The sequence below is a fragment of the Marmota marmota genome, unplaced genomic scaffold, assembly GCF_001458135.2.
Source record: "Marmota marmota marmota unplaced genomic scaffold, marMar, whole genome shotgun sequence".
Lineage (NCBI taxonomy): Eukaryota > Metazoa > Chordata > Mammalia > Rodentia > Sciuridae > Marmota > Marmota marmota.
In genome coordinates this window covers 7,096,639-7,108,163 of record NW_026000211.1, presented here as the reverse complement: position 1 = coordinate 7,108,163, position 11,525 = coordinate 7,096,639, and the positions used below count along the sequence as shown (strand labels likewise).

The window sequence follows — 11,525 nt, the reverse complement described above, 5'->3', positions numbered from 1 at the left end:
CCAAAAAAAAAAAAAAAAAGTATTAAAAGGAAATTGTATTTTTTTAATATTTATTTTTTAGTTTTAGGTGGACACAATATCTTTATTTTATTTTTATGTTGTGCTGAGGATTGATCCCAGTGCCTCATGCATGCTAGGCGAGCACTCTTATCACTGAGCCACAAACCTCAGCCCCAAAAGGAAACTGTTTTTAAATGCAAATTAGACAGCTAGGGATATAGTTTAGTGCTAAAGTACTTGCCCAGCATGAAGAGGCCCTGGGTTCAATTTCTAGTACTGCACAAATAAGTAAACATGTTAGAAGATTAAATTATGATATTTAAGTAAAAATTCTCATATGCTAGCTTTTTCTTCAAATACAGTATGCTGTTCTTTCTTCTTTTTTGTTTTTTGTACTGGAGGTTGAAACCAGGGCCTCACACATACTAGGCAAGCATTTTATCCCTGAGCTACATCCCCAACCCACATGTTTTACTTTCTGTCAAAACAACAATAAAGTAAACTCACTTTAAGATAAATTAATTAACAATATATTTGGAGAAGGTCTTATATTCTATTTCTGAATTACAATAAATTTCCTATAGCCAGCTACGTTGGTAGCCCACACCTGTAATCCCAGCAACTCAAAGGATGAGGCAGGAGGAGTATCTCAAGTTTGAAGTCAACCTCAGCAGCTCAGTGAAGCCCTAAGCAACTTAGCAAGATGCTGTGTCAAAATAAAAAATTAAAAAAGGGCTGGGATGTGACTCAGTGGTTAATCACCCCGGTTCAATCCATGATATTAAAAAAAAAAAAAAAAACCTTAAATGAAGAACTTGTTCTAAAGGTGAATTTATATATCAATGACTAAATACTATTAAGTAAGTTTCTAAAACAGTTTAAAAATTGTACATTATAATTATTTGGGGAAAAAATTATAGAATTTTAAAAAATCTTTTAAAAGACTATATTTACTAAAGTCTTATCTACTGTTAGTAAAATAATTTTGTCCACTGTTATACTGCAATTGCCATATAGAATATTAACTTAATAATGATACCAAATGTAATTTAAAGGCACATAACAGAAGTAAAATTACTAATATAAAGAAATAATTACATTTGGATGAATTCTCAAAACATGAACATTCAGCAGATTTCTCAAAGATAGTAAATATCTCCCCTATACAATGTAGAAAACAGTAGCAAGGGACTGGGGTAGTGGCTCAGCAGCAAAAGAGCACTTGCTTAGTAAGTGCGAGGCCCTGGGTTCAATCCTCAACGCCACATAGAAATAAATACACAAAATAAAGATATTGTGTCCTACTACAACTAAAAAATAAATATTAAAAGAAAGAAAGAAAGAAAGAAAGAAAGAAAAGAGTAGCAAGTCAAAGCCACCATTAAAAACATGGGATCTCAGCTGGGGTCGTAGCTCAGTGGTACAGCGCTTGCCTAGCACATGTGAGGCAAGGGGTTTGATCCTCAGCACCACATAAAAATAAATACAGGTATTGTGTCCATCAACAACTAAAAAAAAAAAGTTAAAAAACAAATATGGATCTCTGCCCTCTAAATCTTAATCTATAGACCTATTAATATAAATTAATATTTAGTATAGTAAAAAAAAATTCCCATAATCAAAAGACTAGGAATGTAAAGAGAAATGTAGAAAAAAAAAATCTGGCTGTAAACAATGACTCAAGCCTGTAACCCCAGCAACTTGGGAAGCTGAGGTAGAAGGATCCCAATTTGAGGCCAGCCTACACAACTTAGCAAGATCATAGAAATAAAACAATAGAAAAAGGATTGTGGATATAAATCAGTGATAGGGTGCCTCTGGGTTCAATCTCCATTAAAGTGGGGCAGGGGAGGGGGACCAATTTAAGCAAGATTTCTGTGGTAGAATCAATACAACTTGGTGACTATTACAATTGGGAGATGAGGAATCAGTTACAGGATGAATCCTAGGTTTCTAGCTTAAGCAACTAGGTATATGATAATCATGTCAAAGTGATCAGAAATGAAACAAGTTTTAATTGTTGAGAGAAAAGAATGATGAATTCACAATTTTAGAAATATTAGGTTTGAGGTACTTATGCTACACCCAATTAAATTCATCTAGTAAGCAAATACAGATTTCTCACAAGAAAAATCTCAGCTACAGAGATAGATCTGTAAGTCATCCAGTCATAAATAAAAGTACTTTGAAAGTGGGCAAGAGGGCTCAGGAAGAAGATGATGAGTAAGAAAAGATTAAATCTTAAAGGACATTCACATTTAGAGAGAGAGAAGAAAAGGACAGCAAGAAGGCACAGAGAGTTTAGGACAGAAAACAGGAAGTGTGCCAAGAAGGGGGGGGGGGGCGTGTTTTACCAAGACAAGCATGTGATGAGAAACCAAATGTTACCTTGTCAAATAAGAAAAGCACTGAGATGTGTCCACCTGGATTTAGCAACAAGGTTACTGTTGACCTTGGTAAGAGCAACTTCAGCAAAGCAATGAGTGTCAATTCCATAACTAGAATGCATTATTGAGAGAAAGGAGAAAAAAATAAAGGAAATCACTAGACAACTGTCTTAAGGAATTAATCCATGAAGAGAAGCAAGTAGAAATGATCATGAAGAATAAAATGGAACTATCCTAAGCATGTTTAAAATTTGTCAGGAAGAGCCTAAAGAGGGTAAAATTGAAGATGCAGTGGAGAAAGGAGATTGGATATAGTCTCTGAGAAAATACGAGCAACTGGGATCCAAGGCAAAAGAAAAATGATTAGCTTTTAATTTTTTATTTCTTTTCAGCTATGTATGACAGTAGCATGTGTTTTAACATATTACACGTACGTGGAGTTTAACTTATTCTAATTAGGATCCCATTCATGTGGTTGAATGATTAGCTTTAGATAGGCAGAGGAACATCTCTTTCACTGAAAGGAAAGGATGTAACTAGAGGGTGGTTAGCAGATTCAGTACTAAGAAACTGAGGGAGATCACAAGTCCTGTGAAGTAGGAAAGATTGTATGTTAAAGGTTAAAGGGTGAGATGCAGTGGCTGCGAGATCTGAAAAGAAAGAGTGGCGAACAGAAAGACTAAAGGCAGCACTAAGTACTTAGGTGAACCAGAGACCATTCACTAGTTTGTTAACATGCATTACATTTTTTTTTTCTTCTCCAAAAATGTTTATAGGCCTTGTAATAAATTCTCCACTGAATTCATCCAAGGTTGGGATCTTGACAGGCAGGTTCAATATACAATGAGATGAGAAAGTTGAAGCTGCTAACAAACAAATGGTATGGGTAATGGATGAAAGAATGAACATCTGAATAAAATTCTTTTACATTAAAGAAGCATTCTTACTCATACTAAAGGAAGTTGAAACAGTTAAATTTGTGAGTTTCACTTATCTAATTTTGACAGTCCTACTGGGTTTCCTTATCTTGCTAATAAAAATATAAAATGTAAATACACTATAGCAATTTTAAGCTACTTGCCATGATTTTTCTTTCTTTCTTTTTTTTTTTTTTTTAACCAGGGATTGAACTCAGGGGCACTCAGCCACTGAGCCACATCCCAGCCCAATTTTTGTATTTTATTTACAGATGGAGTCTCACTGAGTTGTTTAGTGCCTTGCCATATGCTGAGGCTGGCTATGAACTCGAGATCCTCTGTCTCAGCCCCCATAGCCTCTGGGATTACAGGCGCACACCACTGTGCTCAGCAATTTTTTTTTTCTTTTTTAAGGAAAATCCTATTACAGAATTCTTACTAGAGAGAAGCATCATATACAAGTAGAATATCACAGTTTTACTACCATGAAAATACCTACAACTGAAGTTTGCCTTTGAAATAAGAATATGAAGTAAAGAGCTGGGTGTGTGGGCTGTGGATGTGGCTCAAGCAGTAGCGCACTCACCTAGCATGCGCGGAGTGCTGGGTTCGATCCTCAGCACCACATAAAAATAAAATAAAGATGTTGTGTCCACCAAAAACTGAAAAAAAAAAAAAAAGAGCTGGGTGTGGTGGTGCACACCTATAATCCCAGCTACTTGCGAAGCCTAGGCAGGAGGATTGCAAATTCAAGGCTAGCCTCAGCAATTTAGTGAGGCGCTAAGTAACTTAGCAAGACCCTGTCTCAATATGAAAAATAAAAAGGGCTGGGAATGTGGTTCAGTGCTAAAGTGTCCCTGGGTTCAATCCCCAGTACCTAAATCAATCAATCAAACACAAGGTAAAGAAGAGATTTAAATAATCAAGTAATTAAGTTTAAAAAATTCCCCTAGATTTTTAAAGTTAAGGTATTATTTTTTGAATGGCATTACATTACTCATAAGCGGTCTGGGGTTGTGGCTCAGTGGTAAAGCGCTCGACTACCATGTATGAGGCACTGGGTTTGATCCTCAGCACCACATAAAAACAAACAAACAAATAAATAAATAAATAAAAATACTGTGTCCAACTACAACTAAAAAAAATTTTTTTAATTACTCATAAGCATCTCTGAAAATACATTACTTCTCAACTAATGGGGTAAAATCAAGATTTTAAGAAATTCTCAGTAATGTAGAAAGGACAGTTTTTTCTCTTAATATTAGTCACAAAATAAAAATTGTTAGAATTTTATGTATCTAAAGGATATTCTAAAGGTTGGACTATTCGGGGTGTTTCCTCTACTGATTATAAAAAAGAAACAGCCTGTTTTGAAAGATTTAATATAGTATACAACCAAGCACTTTTAATGAAAACTGAGAGAAAATGTAAAAGTATTTAGTATTATGTGTAATTTAACTAAATTTTCATTTGAGGAATTTCTTCAATTCTCTGTACTTCCATTTTTTTACTGGTACTTTTTAGTTATACATGACAGTAGAATCCATCTTGACATAATTATACAAGTATAGAATATATCTTATTGTAGTTAGGAACCCATTCTTGCGGATGTACATGATGGTGGGATTCCCTGTGATGTTTTCACGTATGTACACAGGAAAGTTATGTCAGATTCATTCCACTGTCTTTACTTTTCCTATCCCCCCTCCTTTCCCTCCATTCCCCACTGTCTAATCTAATCTACCTCCTCACCACTTTATTGCCTTTATATGGGTTAGCTTTCTTCCACATTATCAGAGAGACCATTCGACCTTTCGGGGACTGGCTTATTTCTCTTAGCATGATAGTCTCCAGATCCATCCATCGCTTTTTAAATTTGAGACTTTTCAATTTTTAAATCCATTCTATTTTCTTATTTGTTTTTTTAGCTTATATGAATTTTTGTCTTATTACTGGGATCAGAACAAGGNGTTTTTCTCATTTTGTCACAGAGACAAAAAAAAAAAAAAAAAAAGCCTAACACTGCAAATAAATTGGGAAGAGATGGATAAATTTCAAAAATATATACTGCTTAATTTGAATCAACCAAAATTTGACCTTACTATATATCAAGCTTTGTATTAGGTCTATCTTAAGGTACAGTTACCAATGGTATAACTATATTTATTTTTTTAGTTAAAAAAAGTTTTACTGATAACATAAAAACAAGAAAGTTGTACATATTAATAAGGTGACATATGATGTTTTGATATATATATATATATATATATATATACACATACATATACATTACATAATATTTAAATCAGGTTAAATATATCTCCTCAAGCATTATCAATACTTTATGGTATACATTTTTAATAGTTATTTATATAGGATATTTTATGCCAACAAAATTTGTATAATATACTCTTGCCTTCTACAAAAGCAAATGTGAACCATCAATGCCAATTAATCTCCCAATATAAAAAATTCTAATTGTTAAGACTTCTTCCTCCCTACAACTATATCCAAAATCTATCAATTCCTTATCATGAATTACATATCCTCCCTAAGAAAAAAATCACTAAGCCCTGGTACTGCCATCAATCTCAAATCCCTATTTTTCAATGCCATTCCATCCCATACTCACTAATAACAACTCTATTATCTCTTCCACTGGACCATTACAAACTCCCTATACATCCTCCATCTATTCCCAAACATTCCTCCTGCTACTTTGGCTTCAGTAAAATCCCAAAGCCCCTAAAAGCACCATTTTTTAGTAGTCATTTCTTAAAAAATGTGCTACTTGCTGGGTGTGGTGAAGCATGTCAATAATCACAGTAAGTAGAGAGACTGAGGCAAGGCGATTGCAAGCTTGAGGCCAGCCTCAGCAACTCAATGAGACCCTGCCTATAAATAAAAAACAAAAAGTACTGGGGATGTAGTTCACTGGTAAAGTGCCCCTTGTTCTGATCCCAGTAATAAGACAAAACAAAGATGCTATTTTTCCTATTCTCCTAGAAGGATACTGTTTGCAGACCATTCTTATTTAATGCTTAACTTTTCCTTTTAAAAAATTATTCATAAAAAATACCACTCCTCCTGTCTTGGACACCATTTCCTATTATCCTACCCAAGGCACTTTTCTTAATAACAACTGGCTCCTAGTTTCACTCTCTAGCTTATTCTCTGTGTTCATGAATTGAACATCTGCAATACTTTTTCTAGATTCTGGCCTCAATATCAATGTCCATCTCATCTTCTCTATTCCAATTCCTTTTCATCCTGAATTGGTAATTTATTCAGAGAAATTCTGAAATTCCTTTCTGTTCATAAATTCTAGCATTATATTTTTTCTCACTGCCTCATTTCTGCTAACCTTGCTCTTGGCTCTCCCCCAAATGCTTTCTAGTCCCTTGATCTTTTTTTCTCTCTCAATATATTAATCTGGCTTCCTTACCCAAACCCAAATGCAAGTAAATGCATTCTAAAAATATCTTGCTAGCTTCATTAACTTTCTCTTCTATTTGCCCATTTTGATAACTCTAGATAAGCCCACTACCTGCTTTGTTGCTTCTACCCTCAAATTCTCAAACAGTGAGGAAATAATAATGACACTGGTTGTGCCCACTATTAAGGTACACTATATTCTATACATATACACTTTACCATGAGGTAAAGCACTTTGACTGTTTTGTACACTGTCTTATCTCCAGTACTTTATGGTCATTACATAGTACACCAGAGCATTCAACTAGATTTATAAAATAAATGTAGTACTATGTTTCTCCTGTTTAGATTCACACAAAATTCACTAGTGTAATCATTCTAAACCCTTTGCTTTTTTCAAGTCTCAAAACCATTTACTTCAAAAGGCTACATCCCCTATTAAGAAAATGAAAGTTGGGGTCAGAGGTAGAGCACTCGCCTACCACATGAGAGGAACTTGGTTCGCTCCTCAGCACCACATGAAATTAATTAATTAATTAATTAAAGGTATATAAAAAAGAGAAAATGAAAGTCTTCCAATGTGAATTAACTTGATTATTATCATTATTTTTATTTCTTTTATTTATCTTCCCTAATGTGCTAAAAGGAAAATTAATTTTATAATTCTTTTTATTTCACTAAATGCCTATTACATAGCAAGCATCTGTTGAAACCTGTGACACACTCACATCTAACCTTTGCTGAATTCCATTTTCTTGTCCTATTCTGTTATAGTCTTCCAGGAAAAAAGCAAAACAAAACAAATACACACTCTGAGAATTATAATGAAGATATGAATCAACTACCAATTTGTATTTCTACACAGCAGTCTCATTGCAGGTCCTCATAGGGAAGCTGAAAATCTGTTGCTTTCATAGAAAGCAAGAATATAGTAAACAAATTTTGAAAATAGGCTTTCTTAAAATCTTAACAGTAGAATTAAATTCATATTCTGAGATATTTTTAAAGACCAATTATTTCTAAAGTGGTTTTGACATAATTTCTTCTGATCGTCAACCTTTAGTCATTTAAATTCCAAAGTGCCCTTAACTTTCCCTGAATGAACTTTCCTTAGTAATGACTTAACATGTTTCAATGCACTAGGCACAAAAATTCATGTTAAAAGTAATTTTAAACAACTAAAAGAATTTCAATAACAAGTATAACAAACTTAAAAAACATTTTTATGAATAAAAGATAAAACCAATTAACAGACTGTGGAAGGACATTTCAAATTAAATGGATTTTGAAAGAGGTTATACTAATAGTTGTCATACAATAAATTTGAACTCACATGGCCTGAGGAAATTCTGTGAAGACATATTTGAAAAGATACTTCACAAACCATTCTAGTTATTTAGTTATTAGGAATAGCATGGAAGGCTGGCCAAAATAATATGCCAAAAAGCAGAGCAAACAAGGCAGCAGACCCAGAATGTTTGTACAGCCCTCAATCATACACTGGATACCAGTCTCCATCATAAAGTGTTCAGCTATAATACAAGGGAAAATAATAAATATAATGTCAAATTACCTATTTAGAAACAAGTTTTGCAGCTCAGAAACAGCTCCTTTTCTGCTTCACACTTTAAAGTTGTTGTCTGCATATGATTAAAAAAAATCACTTCAGTAAATTCTTAACACTGTGAAGTACAGAATAATAAATATTATATTTGTGGTCTAAAATATATTTAGGAAATCAACAAAGAATAAAAATATAATTTATCAGTATTTTTAAGCTTAAGTTACCTTAACTTTTTTGGAAAACAGTGCATTTAAATGTTAAAATCCCCCAAACCTCTAACACCCTACCAAACTGCAAAATGATATCTTAACATCTATTTTGTAATAGTAATGAAAACAGCTAATCCTATTACCATTGAAAAATCCGTGAGAAAGTTGATTCTGATTGATCAAGTCATTAACTTTCTATCACTATTCAAGAACTTTGGTCATACGATGATGAAAAATGCAAGGCTAGCTCCTTCATAACAAAATAATCCTGTCTCTATGTAAACACAAAGTGTACCTTCAGTTTAAAAATTCAGTATTATAACGGCATCCAGTTGCCCTCACCAGGAAGGTGATAGGGAGAGAAAGGAGCAGGTGCAACACCCACTCGGGTAACCAGAGAATACCAGAAGGCGGGGTCTGGAAAGCGGTTAAGGGGCGGAGATGAAGTGGGCGCCCAGAAAGCCCGCTTTCCAAAGCCAAAACAAGATCCCCGTAGTTCAACCGACCCAAACCTCAAACCGTCCAGGAAAAAAAAAAAAAAAAATCCTAACAAGGTGAGCTGCGGGATGTTGGGCCGCGGGATGAAAAGTGAGCTCTACTGTCCCCCCACCAATGGAGCCAAATACCTAATCCCTAAACGCCAGTTTCTGCAAAGTAAGCAACGTTTCCCAAATCCCACTCAGCATTTTATTCCCCCAAATTTTTGACCCTAACTAGATCTGCAAAAGGGATGGAGAACAGGGGCAACAGGAGGAGTGTGAGGGAGAGAGCGCTATTAAATCAACATTTCCTTCGCAAGTAATAAACCACCTCTGGTCCAAAGTCAGGAATGTCGACCCTCGCTCGGTTACTCTAAGAATACTAGAGAGCTGAAATCCGGCTGCTCACAGGCCAACCCAACCCTGTAAGGGTCACGACGCTCCTTGTCTGCCCTTCTCCGCCCAGGAGTCTGGGCGTCCAAAGCCCCACAGAATGGAATTTGGGGGGTGGGGTAGGAGGAAGCACCAAGAAGGGGCCTCCGGCCACCAAGGCCTTCCTTTGAGAGCTCGACTCCGGCACCTAAACGACAGCCCTCGCCCTTCTGTCTCCACCCGTAAGGGGGCATTTCTGGAGCACCCCAGAAGCAGGGTGACATCCTCCCCAAGTCTACGAAGAGAGAGACGGGGAGTCTGCAGTCGCCAACGCGTCCCTTAGAAGCTCACCTCGGAGATCGCGTCGGTCGGTCCCGGGGGAGGGGCGGACTGTCTGCCTAGGGGACGAAAAAGAGGCAGCAAAAAGTCTCAGGAGACACCGAGGAGGCGTGGGTCCCAGGTCAGGCCCAACACGGTCAAGCGTCCCAGAGCCGTTGCTCTCCCGCCCCTGTGGCGCGCTGTCCTCGGTTGCCAGGGACCGGGAACGCCGAGGCTTTACCTGTAAACGAAGCAGCCGCTCCTGCCAAGGGCGCAGTGGCGGTCAGCCCCCACGACCCGCCACTGGCAGCGTTCCTCCCTTAGAGACCGCAGCAGGGAGGTCCACAAGTTCCCTGACTGCCTAGAGCCCAATGGCCGCCTTTCTACTTTAGGTACTTGGCGCCAACCGCCGCAGCCACCGCCATCTTAGGACCTCATTGTGGTGGGAGAAGCGGGGCGGGGGGACTGCAGAGGGGGCAACGCGAGGCAAGACATGCGCCGTCACCTCGGAAACCGCCGCGCGGGGGCGAGAACTCGCCGGGGCGGGAGCCGCAATGCGATCTCAGTAAGCGCTAGACTCGAGTCACGTGACCCGCCAGCGTCTACTCTGTCCTCTGGCCTTTTAGTCACGAACAGATTACACAAACGAACAACCAGAGACTACATAGCCCAGAATGCAAACTCGGTCCCGGGTTATGAATTCCCTTCCGCTTTAGGGACAGAGACTACAAATCCCAGCAGTCTGTGCGCTTCCCGGACGGAGGCCTGTGCGGAAGTGGATTGGCCCCTCCGGCCCTTGGAGAGAGAGCGTGGGGCGGGGCTAGTTTTCTGTGGAGGTGTCAGCTCCAGGTTGTGCCCGAAGGAGGAAGAAAGACTGAGGTCGCACTTTCTGTCTTTCTTACCCAGAAACTGGTCGCGAAGGGAAGGTAACAAAACAGCCCTGACGATCTTATCTAACCCCCTAATTTTAACGTGAGGAAATAAATCCTCGGAAATTAGTTTGCCACACCTTATATATACCTAGTCGGTGGGAGAATCATAAATATTGTTAATAATGAATACTATTTTAGAATCACGTCCTGCTTTTTCCTTAGAAGAAAAAGATACCTTTAATCAGAGTTTAATCTCTGGAAACTTTCTCATAACCTGTAGCCTTTGAATTCCTTTTATTTGTACCCTTCTGTTAACAGCTCTATTAAGATTAACAAATTGACAGATTATCTCTTTAAAAACAAATTCGATAAAGGAGGAGAACTTCTTAAGTTAAAAACAATTGTCAATTTTAGTTGAGTGCAAAGGCATTCTAGCTTTAGACAGTTTATATTATGGGATAACTTTTTTTGATGCAAAATAAGGGTAAGAATGGGCTTCCCAATAATTTGTTCTCAGTGACCTACAGAAATTGTTTACAAAACCAATTAGTAGAACTTCATCTCAGAACACAATTCAAAAAAAGCTCTTCCAAGCCACTGCGATTTGCTACTGCATCCGAGTTCAGTCATCAGGGCCAGAATGATCACTGATGCTATTCATTTATCATACATTAAAAACATTTTGTTGTTGTTTCTAATTTTGCTAAGTACAGAGATTAAAAAAAAACTGGCGTCGAACTAATATTTTATTGAAGGATGGGGAAATGATGGAGTTTAATGTAGGTAAATTTTGTGTTGTAAGAAAAGTGCTATGAGAGCGCAAGGCAGAAAGCAACCAATTGTCTAGGTGTTTAATGTAGTCCAGAATGCTGTATCCTACTTTCATCGCTCTGAGATCTTGGGCAAGTTACTTAGTCTTTTTAAGCCTCAATTGCTCCATCTATAAAATGAGGGAAAGGGAATGATATTGCC

General features: G+C 37.3%; 1 protein-coding gene across 1 annotated transcript in view; it reads right to left on the bottom strand.

The window, feature by feature from the left end:
- Pcm1 (pericentriolar material 1) overlaps positions 1 to 10,274 on the bottom strand; it is a 93,332-nt gene extending 83,058 nt beyond the window's left edge. The window contains exons 1-2 of the mRNA XM_048791766.1: positions 9,715 to 10,274; positions 8,313 to 8,379 (exon numbers count right to left, since the gene is read on the bottom strand). The gene's annotated coding sequence lies outside the window, so the exon portion shown is untranslated. The remainder of the gene's footprint in view (positions 1 to 8,312; positions 8,380 to 9,714) is intronic.
- Between the last annotated feature and the right edge of the window lie 1,251 nt (positions 10,275 to 11,525).